Raw genomic sequence first — 22,663 nt, 5'->3', positions numbered from 1 at the left:
ATTCTGATTTTTAAAAAAATATGTTAGTAATTACAATATAAAGTCTAAATCTGAGTTGTGATACATAAATCTTCAGGGAATATGGGTCTTGACCATGAAGGCTAGAGCATGTCATGTCACAGATTTTTATTATCCTAACCGTACGATATATAATAAACAGATGATCTATAGTATTGCTTTTATTTTTGTGATTATTTTAGAAATAACATAGACCATCTGAGAAGCTTAAATTTCTCCATAAGATCAATACAAAACAATCTTAGCTAAGAAGTTGATTATTTTTCATAAGATCAATACAAAATAGGATCGTCATTAAAATAATGAACCAGACATTCAACTATGATTAATGCTGAGTTTTTCCAAAACCATTAGCACAAACAATAAGATGGAAAATACAATGCTCTCATACAACAAAAATTTGTTAAAGATACAAAATAAATCCCCACAGCTCTTATTGGTCCTAAACTTTCTTAAGAGTTAGGTTCTGATTGTTTTCATTTTAATACTATTATTTCCTGGCAATTAGCCTGTTACACAGAATATCATGGTTTTATTTATAATTTAAGTGTGGTGCATTAGCTGATCCTTATGACCAGATTTAGAAACATCAGTTTTCAATTGATATTATTGGTAAGGAAAAGAGAATTAGAAAGCACAGCCCATTTCCTCAAAGTCTTGTGTGTAACAAATCAAGGACCAAATTCTATTCTTCAATTCTTTCATAGTTAGAATAGATAACTACATAAAAGGCAAGCCATTTTCCTTAAAATCTTGAAGTGAACATTCTATTTTATTAATATAAAATTAAGGATTCTTTTTTAAAAGGAGGATGACTAGATCACAAATTAGAAGCAGAAAATTTTATATTTGCATTACCTCACCTAAATATAAGCTAATAAGTTAAACCAATGTTTTTTTAACAGAAGCAATAAGCATTTAGCCTTAAATACACTGTATAAATTCACCAAGCTTGTTTTTACTAAATAGTAAGATGCTTCAAATAGACAATTTATCCACAAAGTCAAAAATCCCAATACAAGACATGAGAAACCTTCCTTTGAGTTGTTGTCCAGGGCTGTGTAAGAGGCTCCCAATGCTTACAACCTACTGTTTTTACCCTTGGCTCCCCTTCAGAGATGGACAGTGTGGTCATTTGAATATATATGGCCCCATAGACTCATGTAAATGAATGCGTGGCCCATGCATGGGAAGTGGCACTATTAGGAGATGTGGCCATCTTAGAGTAGGTGTGGCCATATTGTGGGGACAGGCTTTGATGTCTCATATGCTAAATACTCAAATCTCTGCCCAGTGTGGAAGACAGCCTCCTCCTTATTATCTGTGGGTCAAGTTGTAGAACTCTTGGCTCCTTCTCCAGCACCACATCTGCCGGCTAGAAGCCATGATCCCTACCATGACAATAATGGATTAACTTCTGAAAATGTAAGCCAGCTCCAATTAGATTTTTTTTCCTACACCAGAGTTGCTGTGGTCCCAGAGTCTCTTTGTAGCAATGAAATCCTAGCTAATACAGAAGGCGGGTCTCTGTTTCTAAAGACACCATGCACTTCAGAAACAGGGTCCGAAGAACCCTAAGCTGGAACTGACCCAAAGTCCATCCCACTGAGAACTAGGTTTCACGATATCAGAAGTTTCCATGCAAACTTCCAAAGGAGAGAGGTAACCAATAGTTTCCTCCAAGTTCTATATTGGATATGAACCACATTTATGACCAGAAAGACATGCCATCCTACAGGTGCACACACATAACCTTGGAATTAACTAACAGTTCTCTAACTGGACTGAAGACCAGCTCAACAAAAGTGATCCTAAGACTGTTACTGGAAATCTTGCTGACTACTCAGTGATAGAGACATTGTGGTCATTAGAGGAGAATCTACAACTATTAATTTACTCAACCAGCATAATCCCTAACCATGAACTATAAACATTTGTCCTTATATTCACCAGTAAGTGTTGTTTTCACACTTCCTCAAGGAATTTTCATTTTACCAAAGATAGATACCATTACAGAAAAACTGTGGCCAATCAAAATGCAGAGTTGAAGAGCCAAATGATAATGAATACATCTACAAAACACTCCTGAATTCAAGTCTCCAGGAATATTGCATAAAATGGAGTAGAAGGATTGTAAAAGTCAGAGGATCAGAGAGTTTGCTGTGAGATATTTGTCTACTAGTAACATCAGAAGCTATACACATATGACTCGCCTACGTGGCTACCCAAATTCCCAGTAATATGAACATGTCAAACTGGACAGTAAAAATCTCAGGAAACCTCAACTATGTATAAGGAATTACAAACAGAAACCTTACACAAAGGAATAAAAAAATCAGGAAACAGGAGAGACATCCCTCACCAGGAAAAAAAATCCCTCTACTTGGTTGTCTATTGCAAAAACAAGTACATAAATTTAGTATTATATGGACTCAATAGGTTTCATTTAAGTATATACACAAAAACACATTTGCATGCAGTAACATTTTTTTAAAAGGAGGCCGTGAATTAGAAGGAGAGCAGGGAAGAATATATGGCAGAATTTGAAGGGAGAAAAAGAAAGGAAAGAGAGAAGTATAATCAAATTGTAATCATAAGAATAAACAGAGGAGGAGGAGGAGGAGGAGGAGGAGGAGGAGAAGGAGGAGGAGGGAAGGAGGAGGAAGAGGAAGAAGAAGAGGAAGAGGAAGAGGAAGAGGAAGAGGAAGAGGAAGAGGAAGAGGAAAAACTCTGCCCCACACAGAAAGTAACTGCTTCTACTGTGTGGCTCTCAGGTCTGTACCTGAAGATACTATGACTGAAAGTTGATCCCAGAAAAATATTGTTTTGCTTTGCTTTCTCAATAAGGAAAAAGGAGAAATAAGGAGAAAGGCTAAGCCCATTGTTAAGTCTTCTCCAAGGCTAAGTAATGTTTTTCAACTGCTTATACTCTGTCACTATCTGGAAAATGAAAATTCTCCCTCTGCATACGGCATAAACTAGTTACCACTGGAGTTACTGCAGTATACGAGTATTAATGCTAATAACTGCATGCCTTTCCTGACATCTGCCTAAGGCATGCCACTTATTGGTCTCTACAATATCAACATATCTGTGACTGTACACTAAAGCTCTTTGTTCTAAGTTTCGCCTTTTATGTTATATATGTTTGATTGTTTGCAAAGGCAATTTAGAAGACTGTTTACACAAATTTTAAAATGATATTAACATAGGACCCCAAATTTTGAAAAATATGGACTTCCTGTCAAGTAAATGAAATAAAATAAAAATTATGTCATTGTCTTCAAACAGAATTTGAGGTGGCCTGTATTTGTGTGTATTTTCATGAAAAAAGATGTTTCTCATTATAAAATATTTATCTGAAAAACATGTCTAACTTTTGAGTAAATTTTCAGGAATCACTTTTACTTTAGTTAAGTTTTATCAAGGTAAACACTTTATTTATAAAATTTGAGTTCTCTAATGTCATTTGGCAACATGGATCAGTCTAATTATTTTTAGTAATTTTATATAATTTTGTTTGTAAGAAATTAATCAAAATGTTTCTGCCCTTTCCTCTTAACCTAGTTTGAGCACACTCATTAAATCAATCCATCTGTATTAATCAGGGTTCTCCTGAAGAATAGTACAGGTAAGTAGGTAAGTAGACAGACAAACAGACATGGTAAATAGAAAAAAATGGTTTGATTAGAGTGGCTGACAGACTGTAGTCTCACTAGTCCAACAGAAAATATAAGAACTTAGATATTGATCAATCCTCAAAGCTGGAAGTCTCAGTTGGTGTTCAATATATGCCACAATCCTGAAGAATGAGGCTCTTATATTAATGAAGAATGGACTTCCAGTTAGGATGAAGATTAATAATTATGTTCTTGACATTGGCTGCCACCGGAGTGTATGGCCCAGATTAAAGGAGGATCGTCCCACATCAAAAGATTAAAAGAAGACATAGCCACTTCAAATAATTTAATTAAGAAAAAATTCTCTCACTAATGTATGCAGCTGTTTGGGTTTTAGTTAACTTATGATGTCATCCCATTGACAGTTAACAATGGCTATCACAATCTTCAAGGGTAAAATGTCAGTAAAGCATTATGGGATTAAAAAAAGAAAAAGAGAAAGATTATTAAAACATGAATCAGGTGACGAGCGCACAGGGTAGTTAATTTCTTTCCAATAATCAAAATGAGCATACAAATGTAAAAAAATTTTGAAGCTGCAAAGTTGATCTTCAATGGCACCTCATTACAACATACATCTGGTAAAATATTACATTGCAAGTTATAATTAAAAGTATCCTCAAAGATATATTTAAGTATAAATATCTTAACGTTGGATTTATCAATCAAGGCGTGGAGGTATTTGTCAGTGTTTTAATTAAAAACCATATAAGTCATTAAAATAACATACTTTCAACTTACCTTTCTTTCCTTTCATTTTCCAGTTAAGTGTAAGCCATTATGCGCTTGCTGAAAATCAAATCAAGAGCAGAAAAGACCTCTTGACCACTGAACCATCTTTCCATTTCATAATTAATTGGAAAACTGTATCCAATTATATTACATTACACAAAACTTCTTTCAAACAGAAATGGTATTTTCATTTGTTTTAGTTTTGGAAATATTGCCTACAGGACAGACTTGAGGGCCCTTTATGTTTGTTTTGAATTTGGTTTAAAGACAGTTTTCCTGAATAGCTCTAGATGACCTAGAATTTCCTATATAGTCGAACTTTACAAATGGTGAGTTAGAGGCAAACACTACCATTCGCAGCTACATTTTTCTTTAATTACTTGTAAAGTGTCTTAGTCAGGGTTTGTCTTCCTGTGCACAACATCATGACCAAAAAGCAAGTTGGGACGGAAAGGGTTTCTTCAGCTTATATTTCCACATTGCTATTCTTCATCAAAGGAAGTCAGGACAGGAATTCATACAGGGCAGGTACTCAGAGACAGGAGCTGATGGAGAGGTCATGGTGTGGTACTGCTTACTGGCATGCTTTCCCTGGCTTGCTTTCTTAAAGAACCCAGGACCACTAGCCCACGGATGGCACCACCCACAATGGGCTCTCCCACCCTTGAAAACTAATTGAGAAAATACCTTCAAGCTGGATGTCAGGGAGATATTTCTTCAAGGGAGGCTCCTTTCTCTGTGATAATGCCAGCTTGTGCTAAGTTGACACACAAAACCAGCCAGTTCATAGTTTAATCTTAAATCTCAGGGTACAAAATTTCCCTGCTTGTCTTGGGGTGTAATAATGTTGGTCTGAAACCATCCCAAATATTTCCTTGAAGATTTATGATTTATTACATCCAGAATTTCTCAAATAATGACTAATATTTCATTAGAGGATAATCTCAAGTCTACACATTTATGAAAGTATAGATTCAGCATCATGATCTGTTTAACACAGTCATCACAGTCAATTCATCTATTACAATTTTTTTTAATTTTTTCAATAATAGATATGTGGTCATGCACAAAAGAGCACTGGAAAAGCCAGAAACGATTCCTTCTTCTTTGTTACTTCTGTTCTTACATAATAGTTCAGTAGCTGGATGAAGATAAAGACTTTTTCATTCAGAAAAAAATAGATACCCAGTGTCAGGTAGTATTCAATTACAGCATTTTTATCTGTAGGATGTCAAAACTTTTCCCCAAACATATTACAATTGATAACTGCTTCATATTGAAACCAAAAATACACTGTATAGCTAAAACAATCCTAAATTTAAAAAAAAAACTACTTGAAAAATCACCAACCCAAAGTGCAAGTTGTACAACAAAGATTTAGTGAAAAAAAAACAGCATGGTACTGGCACATCCACTCACCCACCCAACCACTCACCCTACACACACACACACACAAACACACACACACACACACACACACACACACACACACACACACACACACACGAAACATGTAGATCAATAGAACAAAACACCATCATCAATGTACTGAGATTGGGATGGAATCTCATGAAACTGAAGATATGAATGAGCAAGGACATTGCCATTTGGACAAAGTAACAAGCTACAAAATGAAGAAAAAATTTTACCAACTACCTGTCTAAGAGAGGATTAATATCCCAAATATATAAAGAACTAAAAGTCTAACTAAGTATCAAAACGAATAAGCTGACTAATAATGGGGTACATAACAAAGAATTCTCCAAAGAGGAAACATGAATGCCTGTGAAATACTTAAAGTTTCAACATTTTTAGTCATGAGAGAAATGCAAGCCTAAACCACTTTGAGATTCCATCTTATACAGGTCAGAATACTTAAGATCAATAAAACACGTGACACCCCATGCGCGGGAGGATGTAAGGTAATGGGGAAACTCATCCAAGACTGATGGGAGTGCAAATTCATACAGCCACTATGGAAATCAATATGTCAGTTTTTGGAGAGATGAATAATCTACCTCAAGATCCAGATATACCATTTTGGACATATACACAAAGCATGCTTGTTAACCAGTCATAGAAACTGGAAACAAACTAGATTCCCCCTTACAGAAGAACAGATTAGGAAAATATAATAATACATTTACAGAATGGAGTATTATACTGATTAAAATAATAGGATCATTAAATGCAAAGTATACAGACAGAACTGGAAAAGAAAAACACCCTGAACTGAGAACTCAGACCAAGACCAGTATAGTATATGTTTGCTTACATGAAAATATTAGCTCTAATGTCAATTAGAACTAATCTATAATACATAGAACCTCAGAGAATATCTATAGAAGAGTGGACTCGGTGTAAGGGACAGATAAATCTTAGTAAAAAACAAAGAACAGCTACTTATAGATGGTTTGTTGGGGACTGGAACAATAGGATCTATTGTAAGGAGAGTGGAGAGGAGACAAGGGACAGAATATGAGATAAGAGTTAAAATTAAGGGTCGTTTGAGGAGTAATATGCAAACCTAAGACAATAGTATCTTACCAAAATATATATACACACGTGAAGAAGATCTAAATACAGTCATCAAGTCAAATTGGAGAAACAGAGCTTCTGCTGGCCATTTCTTGTCACCAAATGCAATTTCCAATGACAGGATTCTGTTATATCTAATTGAGTTGTTGGTCATAGTGGTCTCTCTAGAAGTCCCAAACAACCCAGGCTGTTGCCACGACTATAAATTGCTCTCCAAAAGCTGACGGCAAAGCTCCATCACTGAAGACAGCAGTGACACAACACACTGAACACAGAAGATCAGCTGGTGCCTACATAGAACATTCACCCCTGTGTGCTAGCAACTTTGGTACAGGAAAGTACTCGGCACTCAACCAAAGGGGAAACATAAACAACAATACAGCCATAGAGTGTTTGGTCGGTAATGCTTGTAAAGGTGGCACAAAACTGTAGGCATCCCCAAGCAATATCTGACTTAAGACTTATTCCATGAGATGAAGCCCTTACCATACACTGATTGGGTGACCAAGAAGCTGAGGTAGCATAAGGACCTAGGGAAAAGCCAAATACTACTGTTCTTAATGTTTTTTTAAATTTATTTATTTACTTATTTTACACTCTAGATTTTAGTCCCTTCCCAGCCCACCCCCTGACAGCTCTACATTTTCTACCTCCTCCCCATCCTCTCCATGTCTCCCCAAGGACACCACCATCCCACACACCCCACGAGACCTCTAAACTTCCTGGGGCCTCCAGTCTCTTGAGGATTAGGTACATCTTCTTTCACTGAACCCAGACCCAGGAGTCCTCTGTTGTAAATGTGTTGGAGGCCTAATCTCAGCTGGTGTATGCTGCCTGGTTGGTGATCCAGTGTCTGAGAGATCTTGGGAGTCCAGGTTAATTGAAACTGCTGGTCCTCCTACAGGGTTGCCCTCCAGCTTTCCTCTTCAGCTTCCTCCAGCTTTCCCCTAATTCAACCAGAGGGGTCAGCAACTTCTGTTCCTTGTTTGGGTGCACATATCTGCATCTGATTCTTTCATCTGCTTGTTGGATCTTTTGGAGGGCAGTCATCATAGGTCCCTTTTTGTAAATACCTCATAGCCTCAGTAATGGTATCAGGTTTTGTGGCGTTCCCTTGAGCTAAATCCCACATTGATCCTGTCAGTGGACCTTCTCTTTTTTCAGGCTCTTCTTCATTTCCATGCCTGCAATTCTTTCAGACAGGAAGGATTATGGATCAGAGTTTCAGACCCAAAAGGACGTGCATGGTATATTCTCACTAATAAGTGGATATTAGCTCCCCCCCCAAAAAAAAATACATAATACCCAAGATACAGTCCACAGACCTCAAAAAGGTCAACAAGCTGAAGGGCCCAAGTGAGGATGCCTCAATTCCACTTGGGAAGGAGAAGAAAGCAACCACAATGGGGAAAGGAGGAAGGGTAGAAAGAAGGAAAGGGGTTGGGGGTGGGGGAAGAAGGGAAAAGTATCTGGTATTGGGTGAGAGGAAAGGACTGAAGCTCTGAGGGCAGCAGAAAGAATGGAAACAGGAGAACCTGGGAGGAAGGAGGTTGGGAAGACCCTCTAGAATGTACCAGAGACCTGGGAAATGTAGATAAAATGCCCTACAGTAGGAAGAGGGAACTTATTGAACACACCTCTAGCAGAAAGATAGGACTTCAAGTGAGAGATGAGGTTGCTATCCCACAAATCTCTGACCCATGATTCTTCCTGTTCTTAATTTTTTTAAAGTCGCAAGAAAATGGTTCAAAATAATGTTCAGATTATACTGCTAGATCAGTGCCTTGCTCAACCATCGTTAGAGAAGCTTCCTCTTACAGCAGATAGAAACATGTACACACCCCCACAGCCAGTCATCTTGCAGAGACTCATTACTAAATTGGGTGTCTCTTTCAAAACTCTCCTCTCAGAGCCAGGGAACCCCATGGAAGAAGAAGAAGAAAGAGGAAGAGGAGGAGGAGGAAGAGGAAGAGGAAGAGGAAGAAGGAGGAGGAGGGGAAGGAGAAGGAGAAGGAGGAAGGAGAAGGAGGAGGAGGAGAAGGAAAAGAAGGAGAAAGGAGGAGGAGAGACGGAGGAAGAAAAAAGGAGGAGGAGGAGAAGGAGGAGGAGGAGAAGAAGGAGGAGGAGGAGGAGGAGAAGGAGGAGGAGGAGAAGAAGGAGAAGAAGAGGGAGAAGAGGGAGGGAAAGAAGGAGGAGGAGGAGAGGAGGAAAAGAAGGAGAAGAAGGAGGAGGAGACGGAGGAAGAAAAAGGAGGAGAAGAAGGAGGAGGAGAAGAAGGAGGAGGAGAAGAAGAAGAAGAAGAAGAAGAAGAAGAAGAAGAAGAAGAAGAAGAAGAAGAAGAAGAAGAAGAAGAAGAAGAAGAAGAAGAAGAAGAAGAAGAAGAAGAAGAAGAGGAAGAAGAAGAAGAAGAAGAAGAAGAAGAAGAAGAAGAAGAAGAAGAAGAAGAAGAAGAAGAAGAAGAAAAGAAGAAGAAGAAGAAGAAGAAGAAGAAGAAGAAGAAAGAGGAGGAGGAGGAGGAGGAGGGGGAGGGGGAGGAGAAGGAAGAGGAGGAAGAGGTGGTCAGAGACAGAAGGGATAGAGGATACCAATAAAATGAGATATTTTAAATCAACAGGATCAATGTGCACAGGAACTCAGAGACTGAAACAGTACGCGCAAGGCCTGCACAGGTCTATAACAGGTGGGGTCCATGAGCTAAAAATAGAAGTGGACACTAGACCCTAACCCTACCTCAAAATAAATCTCCAAATGATAACCACTTACAAACGAAAATTCAGTTTTCTCCAAGAGAATCTCACTGAGGAGACAAAGTACCCTTATGGGTAGTAGCGTGCACAGCAGTAGATGACCAACAGAAAACAAACTCAATAGCATTTTGGTACTTGCTTGTCTCATACTGTCATTTGGGGGGCTATTCCTTTTAAAAATAATGTTTATTGCATTATTTTATTCTATTTTATTAATATTTTTCTTCTTTTTACACTGTGACTTCTTCATGTAGATATTATGTCTCACAGTATAGAGCAGTTTTGGGGATACCAGACTGGGCAAATGAGTGGGTCTCTGTTCCTTGTTCCTTGTCTTGAGTTCCTATTCTTCTGTTTGTTTGTTTGTTTTATTCCATTCTGATTTATCAGTTTTGTTTTATATTTTTAGTTTATTACAAAAAAGAAAGCACAATGGGTGAGGTGATTGAAAGTATCTGTGAGGATTTGGGAGAGGGTAAACTATGATCAGAATATATTAATGAAAAGAGGTTTTCAATGAAAGAAGGCAAAATGGACTATAAAATAGTTAAAACCACAACGGTCTTTAGGTTTCACAGAAATGTTAGCAAAATCCTTTTCAAAACTGTCTCACTTTATGTCATATGTCCTGCTTGTTAGATTCAGAAAGTGTTTCTATTTATTTATTTATTTAATTTTTATAAAATGCAATCCATTTTTCATTCTGTATGTTTTACAACAGAACAAAAACAAAATGAAAAATATTCTTCAAGATGAAATTATATGACTTCTTATGATGATGGCTAATATATTCATGTGCAGAGTAACAATGCTTAAGCCAATAATGATTCATACACCTGATGGTGGTTACATGAAGTTATATTGCCTGATGGTGTTACATCTATCATTGTGTGAATACACTACAATGTTTAACATCAAAGAAACCTGATCCTGCATTTCTCAGAAAATAGATCTATCACTAAATGATTGATTGTGTATGTTGAATTTTATCTACAATCAGAATTCTGCTAAAGACTAAGTATTAGTGGACTATTGGGCAGAGTAAGTGGATATTAGCCCAAAAGCTCGAATTACCCAAGATAAAATCTACAGACCACATGAAGCTCAAGAAGAAGGATGACCAAAGTGTGAATGCTTCTGTCCTTCTTAAAAGGGAGAACAAAAGTATTCATAGGAGGAGATATGGAGAAAAAGTTTGCAGCAGAGACTGAAGGAATGGCCACTCAGAGCCTGCTTGACCTGGGGATCCAGTCCATATATATACACCCACCACATCCAGACAATATTGCTGATGCCAAGAAGTACATGCTGACAGGAGCCTGATACGGGGGTATCCTGAAAGGCTCTGCCAGAACATGAAAATTACAGAGTCAGGTGCTTACAGCCAATCATTGAACTTAGTACTGGGTTCCCATTAGAGGAGATAGAGAAAGAATTGAAGAGCTGAAGGGGCTTGTAACCCCTTAAGATCAACAATGCCAACTAACCAGAGCTCCCAGGGACTAAACCACCAACAGATTGTATATGTGGACTGGCCCATGGCTCCAGCTGCATATGTAGCAGAGGATGGCCTTATTAGGCACCAATGAAAAGAGAAGCCGTTTGTCCTGCGAAGGCTGGACCCCTCCACTGTAGGGAAATATCAGGGTGGGGAGGCAGTAAGGGTGGGTGGTTCGGGGGGACACCCCACTTATCTCTCTTAGCCCCTCAAGTCCTGGTCAGTTGATTCTGTAAGCTATGTTCTTATGGTGTCCTTGACCTCCTTGGTTCATGCAATTCTTCTACCTCAAGCTCCACCTAAAGTTTATATGTGGATGTTTGTGTCCCATCAGTAGCTGTCTGAAGTTTCTCTCATTTCTGTGATGGTGATTTTGCTAGGCTGTAGTCTCACCACTGTCTGCAGGCAAGACAAACTGACTGTTGGAGTTTTTGTGGTGGGATTGTTGTCCTCATCCATCTATTTGATGCCTACCCTGGTTATAAAAGATCGTCAATTCAGTCTTCTTATCCCCATTGCTGGGAATATTTGCTACTATTGTTCATGTAGACAATATGGAGTTTCCATGGCACTAGTTTTCTCCCTCTCCCCATAAATCTCCAGTTTTAGTTGTCTCTTCCAGTATTTTCTCCCTCCACCTTTCCCTCATGTTCCTATCCCCCACATTTTTCTCGTTCCCCTACAAAACCTATTCTATTTCCCCTTCCCAGGGAGATAGACCTCACCTCCCCATTCACACTTCATCTTATTTACTCTCTTTTGGGCCTGTGGCTTATAGCATGATTATCCTTAGCAGTCAATATCCTTTTAACTGAGTACAAGTTATGTTTGTCTCAGGATGATCTTTTCTTATTCCATGGACTTTCTGCAAATTTCATGTCATCGTTTTTAATGGGTGAGTAGTAGTCATTATGTAAATGTACCACATTCTTTTACTGGGGAGGTACCCATTTTTGGTTGATGGACATTTATGCTGATTTCAGTTTCTGTTTCTGGCTATTAAGCAGAAAGCTGCTGTGAACATAGTTGAGCAAGTGTCCTCGTGATACGGTCTTCAGGGTATATACTCAGGAGTAGTATAGTTGGGTTATAAGTTAGACACGTTCCATTTTTTTTTTTTTTGAGAAACCACCAATTGATTTTCAAAGTGACTGTACAACTTGGCACTCCCATCAGTGTTGGAGAAATGTTCCCCTTGCTTCACATCCTCACCAGCAGAAACTATCACTTGTGTTTTGTTTTTGTTTTTTGTTTTTATTTAGCCATTCTGACAGGTGTAAGGTGGAGTCTCAAAGTCATTTTGATTTGCATTCCCTAATGGCTAAGGAGGTCGAACATTTCTTGAAGTGTTTCTCAGCCTTTTGAGATTACTCTGTTGAGAACTCTTTGTTAAGATCTATACACCATTTTTCCTTTTTGTCCAAATATCTTTATTTGCAAATGTTCTTTGTAATAAGTACTTGGTCTGGTTCAAGACCTCTTCCTCTTATATCATCAATACTAGATTCTCACCAGGACTTTTTATGGATAACTTGTTGATGCCAAATGTCATGAAGATCCTGCAGTTTTGGAACTACTGATCCAGGCTCTTCATGTACTCGGGTCGATATTAGGGTGGGACAAGTCAAAGCCCTGAATCTGGGCCCGGGTGGTAGCTGACGTAGTCAGCTCACCACTTCCCTCAAACCCATGTAACCACAGCCAGTTCTCCAGCACTGCCTAGGCTACTTTCCCAAAATACTGCTGCCTGAAGGGGTGGGGCCAGCTCTCCCACTCCCATCCCCTCAGGGCCAGCTCAGCCCACCCTCACCCACACCAACAGGGCCAGCTCTACTCTGCTGCCCTTGGAAAATTTAGGGACTCCTCCTACTAGTGCTGCAGCCTCTGAGGGGTGGGGCCGGCTCTCATGCTTTGTGAACTTGGGGCCAGCTCTCCTGCCTGCCACAAGTGGTGAGGAGTAAGGGATAAAGAGGGCAATTCTCCTGCCATATTACCTAATGGCAGATAAGGGTCAGCGCCAGTTCTACTGAGCTCCTGTGCTTGGGTTTGGCTCACACAGATCCCTGCCACCAGGACCAGCTCCCCTGTGCTGCCCAGCCAAGGTCCAGGCCCTCTCTTCAGAGTTATATAGCCAGTGAAGGACAAGGCCAGCTCTACATAGCCCTTGAACATCAACAGGGTTCCAGACAACCACCCATATCAGAGATTTCCTCATGGCCATTGATGGTACCATGGGCCATACACATTGACACAGACCCCTGCTAGTATATCACCATAGACTCAGACATGGCCATCGGTGACAGCATGTATTGGGACTTCACCATGGCCTCAGGCTACCCACATCAGGCTGTTCCTGACCACACTCATGTTTCCAGTTCCACCTCTGGTCATAGTGCTCAAAGCCATTCAGCTTCTCTTCCTCTCTTATCTCTCTACCACATACTTGCAAATTATAGGGCTCCCTTTGCAGACATCACTGTCAGTGGGCCTCTGGGTGTCTTCTACCCATTCATGCTGGGTGGCATATATTTACATATATATATAAATAATCTGGACATTAGTTGCCTGTCAGATGTGGAATTGGTAAAAATATTTTCCCATTCTGTTGTTTTCTGTTTTGCCTTATTGACAGTGTTCATTGCCTTAGAGTAGCTGTTCAGTTTCATGAGGTCCCACTTCTTGATTGTTGATTTTTGTGCCTGTGATCTCTTTAGGAAGTTGTCTCCCATGCCAATTCATTCAGAATTGGTGTTTCTAGTTTACTGTTGAGATCTTTAATCTACTTAGACTACAGTTTTCTGCAAGGTGATAGATATGGATCTATATGATCTGTATGCATTCTTCGACGTGCTAACATCCCAACAAAATAATTCATGACAAATTCAAATTTAAACATCTATCCCCATATCCAGCCATACAGATGTTACTAGAAGGAAAATTTCTACCCAAATAGGTTAACTATACCAATAAAACAACAACAACAACAACAACAGCAACAGCAACAAAACGGGAAATGAATAATCTCACACCATCAAAACCAAAAGAAGGGAAACACACGTACACACACTACCACCACCACCACCACCAAAGCAACAACAACAAAATTACAGGAATTAACAATCATTGTTCATGAATATCTCTCAATATCAATACCCCAATAAAAGCATGCATTTTAAATTGGCATATTTCACTATGTATTTATTATATTGAATGTGGTTGTTTGAAAGCTAAACAGAAATCAAAAATGTTAACCTGTCAAATGCCATCACAGACCCTATAGATCACATTAAGAATACTGTTATTTTGTTCTGAAGAAGCTGATAAGGATATGGAAAGGAAAGACGTGATTTAAACTGTATTTTAAATGTTTATTGAAAGAGTTTGTAAAAGAGACTGTGAGATATACCTAGCAAGCATCTCTAACAGTAAAAAAGTGAGCAGTTACTTAACTCCAAATTTTGGCAGCAATGACAGAAAGAACGAGATAATCTCTATGGGCAGTGAAAATAACGTTACAATTTCATCTTCTTCATATAGATTACCAGTTTTCTCAACATGATTTGTAGGCTTAAAAGTTGATGAGAAAGCAAATTTCATTTAGATTTAGTACATATTTTGTGACGATTAGTAAGAAGAAGACAATGTGTTGAAAGGTCTCATTTTTTTTATCAGTTATTGTATTTATTTACATTTCAAATGTTATCCCCCTTCCCATTCCACCCCACTCCTGCTTCTATGAAGGTGCTCCCCCAACCACCCAACCACATCTGCCTCCCTACCCTGCCATTCCCGTACGCTGGGGCATCGAGCCTTCACAGGACCAAGGGCTTCTTCTCCTCCCATTGATGCCAGATAAAGCCATCCTCTGCTACATATGCAGCTGGAACCACTGTCCTCCATGTGTACTCTTTGGTTGGTGGTTTAGTCCCTGGAGGCTCTGAGGTGTCTTGTTGGTTGATACTGTTCTTCCTATGAGGATGTGAACCCCTTCAGCTGAAATGTCCCAATTTTTGAAAAAAAATAAGTGTCACATACTTTACAAATAATATTACCTATGTAGTCAGGCCAAGTTGCAGAAGGAGCAGCCTGAGAAGATTTGAGAGAAGAGGGGAAAGGAAGGTAGAATACCGATGAAGGGCCACATTTGGGTTTGGAGAGTAAGACAACAAAATGATGCAGCCAGGTCCAGATAGAAGGAGAGTTGGTTAAAAATATAAACCTGAAAAGCACAGGGAGGTGAGGTAGGTGTTTTCCACAAGCACAGCAGCACTCTCAAAAGTCCTGGACATGCTTTGTCCAGCTTACCCTTCAGCTTCTTCTCCTCTTTTCTCAGTGTTTAGTGGTCAATTCACTTATTTAAAATAGGTCTATATGCTAGATTGGATTGATAGCATACACCACACACTAATATGTCAGTCTCCTAAATATATACCAGTTCCAACAGAACTTAACTTGGTACAAAGCAATGCTTTCCAAGTTTGATCACAATGCCCATTGTTAACAGAGAACACTTTGTAGTTTTAATGCTCACAGAATGTAATTTGAACAATGTGAATCTACATAATTTTGAAATTGTTTTCTGTTTTCCCATATATTTCTCCACATGCCATCTGGCAGGAATAATTGCAACAATTTTCTCCTTAAAATTGATTCACTTTTACTATTTAATCCCCAAATATTTCCACTTCCTAGAAAATTTTCAATTCAAATCTTTCAATTAATAACACAGGTTCACATTTATTGCCTCTTTTTTTTTAGCATTTTTATAAGCTAGTAAGCCAGAGTAAGTTTCCTAGGACCTCTTCCAGCTCTAAAATGCTGTGACTCCCTATAGTAGGAATTAACTATTTTTCTATTGCCAAAATCTTTTTTTAAGAATGTGGGAGTTAGTATGAGTTTATTAGGAAGTAAAGATACTGTATCTATACAATAAAAATATCCTGGAATCTGTCCAAGTGTAGTGCTATCCCTTAAAGCTACCACATAACTAAGGCTCATGAGAAAGACCTTCCATTTTCCAATCTTCAACTTTTTCTTCATTGTTGTAAAGCGTTTATTATATAAACCTTTCACTTTGATTGAAGTTATTCTGAGACACACATTTTTGATTATTGTGAATGGTATTTCTTCCCTGATTTATTTCTCAGCATATTTACCATTTCTCTTTCAGAAGGCTATAGATATTTATGTTAATTTTGTATTCTAGTAAATGTTTGATCAGTTAATGAAGTTTTCTTGTGGAGTTGTTCAGGTATTTTACATATAAAAACATATCAAATGCTACCAAGTAAAGCCCTCAGTTGTTGAGTCACAGGGGTTGTTGACACTGCTATTGGTTACCCTCCACAAGTATAGAAGGCTCTATTAATTAAGATACTACTTACTTATGTCAATGAATATAAAAAAATACATTGATGCATAACTAAAAACTTTCAGCTCAGTAAATATCATTCACAGTACTGGAAGGTACTATAAAGCACAAAAGCTTTTGTGTCAGCCAGCTATGAATCCTGGAACATACAGTGACCTACAATAGGGACCTAACTGCAAGATATACTGTGCAATGGTGACACAAATATTATTGGAGTAACAAACCACTTTAAAAAATTGTATTTAGGACCCTCATTGTGTGGTGGAATCCATCACTGACATTGTTAATGATGCCAAAATCCTGAGCCAAGCCAGATTGGCCTGGGTTTTAAAGGAAAACCTATTATTATTCTGCTAAATGAACGTACCAATAGTATGACACTCAATGACATCATCTAATGATATATCTTTATCAAACTCTTTCTTTCAAATCTCGGAGGCAGGATAAAGAAGAAGAGGCAGGATATGGTAAGATTCATAGCTGCTCAACATTTCCAAGGGAACAGCATCTTCCAGACACAATGGGGCTAATGTACTTTCATTTGAACTCACAGAGACCATGATAACATGAACAAGACCTGCATAAATTCAAGCCAGTCAAAAATCCCAACATAGAAAAGGGGAAATAGATCCAAATTCTCACCTCTGACTAAGAAGCTATTTGTGAACGATTTCTGCTTGGAGAGAGAATATAAATGGAGTGAGTGTGGGAATATGAACCTGCAAGGCAGGACTTGTGTTGCGGGAGTCATTGTCCAACACAAAATGGACTCCATGTGACTTGTGTGCCTCTCCTTTTTGGTTCGCCCTTTGGTTGTTTGTTTTGTTTTCATTTTTGTCCCTTTTTGTTTTGTTGAGATTTTTGGTTTTTGTATATTTTTGAGAAAGAAGGAACTTGATGTGTGAGTAGGGAGGTGGGAAGATTTGGGAGGATTTGAGAAAGGAGGATGAATTTGATCAAAATGTACTATATGGAAAACCTTTAATTTAAATTATGATATAAAAGACATGAATCCAGTAGCATAGTTTTGATATAAGAATGGGAACCATCATCTAGGTTCAATCCCTTCTATAAAAGTTGAGGAAATGAGGGATTATCAAGAAACGAGCTGTATTTAATGAAAAACAAACCAATCTAAATCTATATTTTTCTAAAATGTCTTACTTGGGCTTTATGTTAATAGGCCCATTAGTACTGCTAGATGCTACACCTTTTACGTTGTAATAATATATCTTGCCTTCCCCACATGGTCAGAGAGCAGATGACACAAGATTCCATAGAATATTGTGTGGGTGACATTCAGTGTTAGGGTAACAGTTCACGTCTGAGCTTCAGTCACAGCATGCAATGCAGGTATGAGAGTGTCTAGCTGTATATAATTCATTTGCCACATTCTTGGATGCCAGTGCCCAGTATAGTCTGGCCTTGTGAATTGGCTTATTTTTCTTCATTATTGTTTTTAACAAGTTCCCACTTAGGTCGTCCCAGATTCCCACTCTTAACTTTGCTATATCGTTAAATTCTGAAAAAGATATGGACAAGAGAGTGATAAAACAAACTGATATGGCATTGTCTTTTAGTCTTGGAAGCTTCTAAGGTTCTTGTCATAATCTGGTCTATTTGTCTTTTTCATCAATTTTAATTCTAATGATTATTGTCCCCTAAAATATATTGTAAATTATGTGAATTACCACTGAGAACTGTTATAAGTTATCAGCCATTTTTTGCAAACTTTTCTCACAGACTTATTGTTCATTATTCTAATTTAAGATCTTTAGCTTTATTATATTGTCTGCCTGAGGAAAACAATTTTAATTTTACTTAGAGTAAGACTCTTTCTCTTCAGATGCTTTGGACACAATGCCTAAATCAGTGGTGGATCCCGAAAGTGAATGATATTCTAAAAGGCAATGTAATCTCCATCTAGTTTGTGGAGATGACACATAAACAAAAAGACAACTGGTAACTGGTGGGTGGGGCTGTCCATGAAGTCGTTTTTAAGCAACACTAATCTGACACTATATATAAAACTTAGTTTCTACACCTGCTAGCTGAGGAGGCTTCATGTAGCAAAATTCCTACGCCCCATGCATTTCAAATGCTCTCAGGGGGAAAAAACAGTGGGTTTTATGGAAAAAGGCTGAACCAATACACTGAATCGAACAATATCTTCCATGCTGTGGCTGTCTCATTGCTCCTTCCTAGCACTAATGCTTATGGCCATCACCTTACAACTCTTACTTTCTCCTACTCTATCCTTCTTGTACCTCTATCACCCATTTCCTACACACCAATTCCCTCCACCTTTCTCTCAAGCCAGAAAGTTAATGCCCTCTTTATATATTGGGTTATTTAAAAGGTATCTTTTTATATTAAATAACAATATCAACCAACCAGATCCCCCAGAGCTCCCAGAGACTAAACCACCAACCAAAGAATACACATGGAGAGACCCATGGCTCCAACCATATATGTACAAAAGATATCTTAATATATACCCTAGTAGCAGACATCAACCTTGCCCAAGTAGATTGCTACATGATGTTCACATAGATGCTAGTAGATGCTCAAATGATGCATCTGAGAAGGGGATGTGCAAGCACATGACTCTCCCTGTATTAGACACTAATATCATTTTCACGTTCTAAATGTGGGCATAAATGGGCACCAGCCATTGTGGAGCTATCATTAGGTAATTTTGTGTGTAATTATGAAATCTGTGTGTATATGCACTATGTTTCTATTGAACATTTCTATATTTAGCTTACATAGTTCATTCTAACAAAGTACCTTGGCATATTTTATCCAATTACAACTTTTAAGGGATGAAGGATTTATTTTTGACTTCTGGATTTACAGGTTACAATGTGTGGCCAACTGGCTCTGTTACTCCTGGGATGTGGTGAAGCAAAACGCCACAGAAGAATGGAAAGCATAAATCAAGTTGTTGACCTCAAGATTGTTAGGTAGGAGACACAGGGAGGCAAAGGCACAATACAACCTTCAAAGGAACATTCCAGGGACCTATTCCCTCTTACTGTACTTTGTCCTCTAAGAGCCAATTCGGTATGAACTCATCAATCCCTTAACCCATTGATAAAATTAATGCTCTCAGGTTCTAATTACCTCTTTACCTTTCCAACTAACAGCTGGGAATGATGCCTTCAATAGATAAGGCTTTATGGAAACTTATTCAAATGAAACATGTGGCCCCTGAAGATAGGAGACACAACAAATGGTATAACTAAATCAAATAGAAAAGTCATTTAGATTGCATCTGCTTATTTTATTTGTATTTACAAGGGAGCATTATCAGACCTATTCTTGGAATCGACATCATTTCAAATTCCTGGTGGTACTGTCAAGGCCTATTGATTGACCATTTTCCATCCCACTTCTCTGCAAGATTACTTTTTTTTCTCTTACAGTATTGATCAGAAGAATCAATTTTGCAGTGGAGGGAGGGCATCAGACTAAATAGAAGTGTGTTCAATTGTCCTTTCCCTACATCTCACTATCCTTTGACCTACCCATTCTTAAGCTAAAAGAGATAATTAAACTTTTTTTAAAAATAGATCTACCCTTTTAGCCTGAGCTGTACTATTGGCTGCGTTCTGTGGTAACTACCAGGGTAACTGAAATGATGTTAATAAACTTTAAGCAGAGGAGAAAGCTGGAAGATCAGGGTTAATTGTGGCTTATGTGGAACTCTCACGAGGTTTATCAAAGTTTGGTTTCTACTTTTATTTCTCATTAAAATAAAGTTTGCTCTTTTTTTATATTTTCACTTAAGAAAAAAACACTGTAAAACAGAAGTAGAAATTCTGTATATTTCCCAGCAAAAAGTGATTTTACTACAGTAACAGAATGTAAATAAAACATTTACTCTTCCAAAAGTCAAGTTTCAGCATTTCTAGCTATATATAAAATAACTTAACTCACAACAGTATTAATTATGACCACTTAAAAATAAATGTTATGGTAGCAGTCTAAATTCTATAAATATAATGAACTGTATTTTACATTCTAAATAATAACTAATATCTTTACTACACTGACCAAAATATTTACTTTAAGGATTATATTTATTTTATCTACTTTTATTAGATTTTAGTATTATTAAGTAAACAGCTAGCAGCTCATGCCTGGGAGAGACTAATTTTCCATATCTCGGAAGCCTTTGGCTGCTTATAGTTCTTTTCTTAGGACTGAGACCCCATGAGTTTTATCCCATTCTATATCAATATATTTGTTGCTGCTTTCATTGTTTGTGTCTCATTTTTGCAGCCATATTGTTGAGGTATGTGGAAAGCTTCCCCGTAATTTCTGGGAGACACAGTCACACAGCAGACTCCCTTGTTCTCAGGCTATTCTAATCTTTGTCCTCCATATTATGCAGCTACCTGAGCCTGTAGTACAGGAGTAGATGTATTCATTGAGAATGAACCCCTCACAAGCAGTTGATCTCTGCTTTAAAACCTGTTGTGGTTTTCTGTAACAGTTCCCATTTGATGCAAAGACTTTCATTGGTGAGAGTTGAAAGCTAAACTTAATTTGTGGAGCCTGAATCCATGTACACATAAGCAACACTAAAAGGGACCATCAATTTAAGAGGGAATGCGAAGAAAATGGAAACAACATCTTCTTAAAGTAAAATGCATTTATTCTTCAAATACACATGAAGTTTTTATACATTCATGATAACCTTTATTTGGCCAAAAAATGTAATCAATCCATCCATCCATCAATCAATCAATCTTGTGTTGGTTTGGAAGAAAATGGCCCCCATAGATTTCTGTCTTTGTTAAGGTTTTATTGCTGTTAAGAGACACCATGAGTATGGCAGTTCTTATGAAGGTAAATATTTAATTGGGGCGGGCTTATAGTTCAGAGGTTTATTCCATTGTCATCATGGTGGAAGCCTAGTGTCAGTCAGACATGATGCTGGAGAGGTGACTGAGATTTCTACACCTGGATCCACAGGAAGCAGGAAGAGACAGTAGACCACTAGGCTTGGTTTGAGCTTCTGAAACATCAAAACCCAACTATAAGCCCATTGGCACACTTCCTCCAATAAGGCCACACCTCCCGCAAGGTTACACCTCCAGTAATATCACTCTCTAGGGGTATATAGGGGCTATTTTCATTCAGAACACAGCAGCTCATGTGTTTGAGTTATTGGACCACAATAACTGGAAGTTTGGGATGGATTAAGAGGTATGACTTTATTGGACTAAGTGTGGACTTTTAGAAGAGGTGTGTCACTAGGGATGGACTCTTAGAATCAAAAGCTCATAGTAGAAGCAATTCCCCATTCTCCTCCTGCAACTGCAGATCAGATGTAACCTCTCAGACTCTTGGCAACACCATGTCTACCTGCCTGCCTCCACTCTTTCCTATGATAAAGATAACGGACTAACCCTCTGAAATTCTAAGCAAGTACCCAATCAAATGTTTTATTTTATGAGTTGCTTTGGTTATATGGTCTCCTCATAAAAACAATATAAAATCCAGTGCTATATTCAATATTATTATATATGTCCAGTGCTGCCTATATAAAGGGCAATTCTTTATTTGAAGATTGCAGGAGATGTAAGTTGCACTTTTGAACTAGTGTGTGCAACTTGCAGTTTCCATGGGCCTTGAACTTGAGGAGATTTGCCTTGCCTAGGAGCAATTATGTCCAGGAACTGATGCCTCATTGTGGTTTCTTTATAAATAATCTTACCTTATAAAACTGATCCTTGACATTTACACAATACATACTTTTGTGCATTGTAAATCATGTCCTACCCACCTTTCACAAGTCAAACATCCGTGCCAGAATTGATTTAAAGATGGCAGGGAGTTTAGGACAAAGTTGAGGAGTTCAACCTCCATGGTGTGGCTGTGACATTTGTACATTACTATCTATAGCCGTACCAGCAAAGTAAAGAGAAGACAGAAATAAAGGAAGGAAGAAGGAAGGAAGGAAGGAAGGAAGGAAGGAAGGAAGGAAGGAAGGAAGGAAGGAAAAGGAAGGAAGGGAAAAAAAGGGAGGAAGGAAGGAAGGAAGAGAGAGAGAGAGAGAGAGAGAGAG

This window comes from Rattus rattus, chromosome 6, assembly GCF_011064425.1.
Source record: "Rattus rattus isolate New Zealand chromosome 6, Rrattus_CSIRO_v1, whole genome shotgun sequence".
Taxonomy (NCBI): Eukaryota; Metazoa; Chordata; class Mammalia; order Rodentia; family Muridae; genus Rattus; species Rattus rattus.
This window is presented reverse-complemented; position numbering follows the sequence as displayed.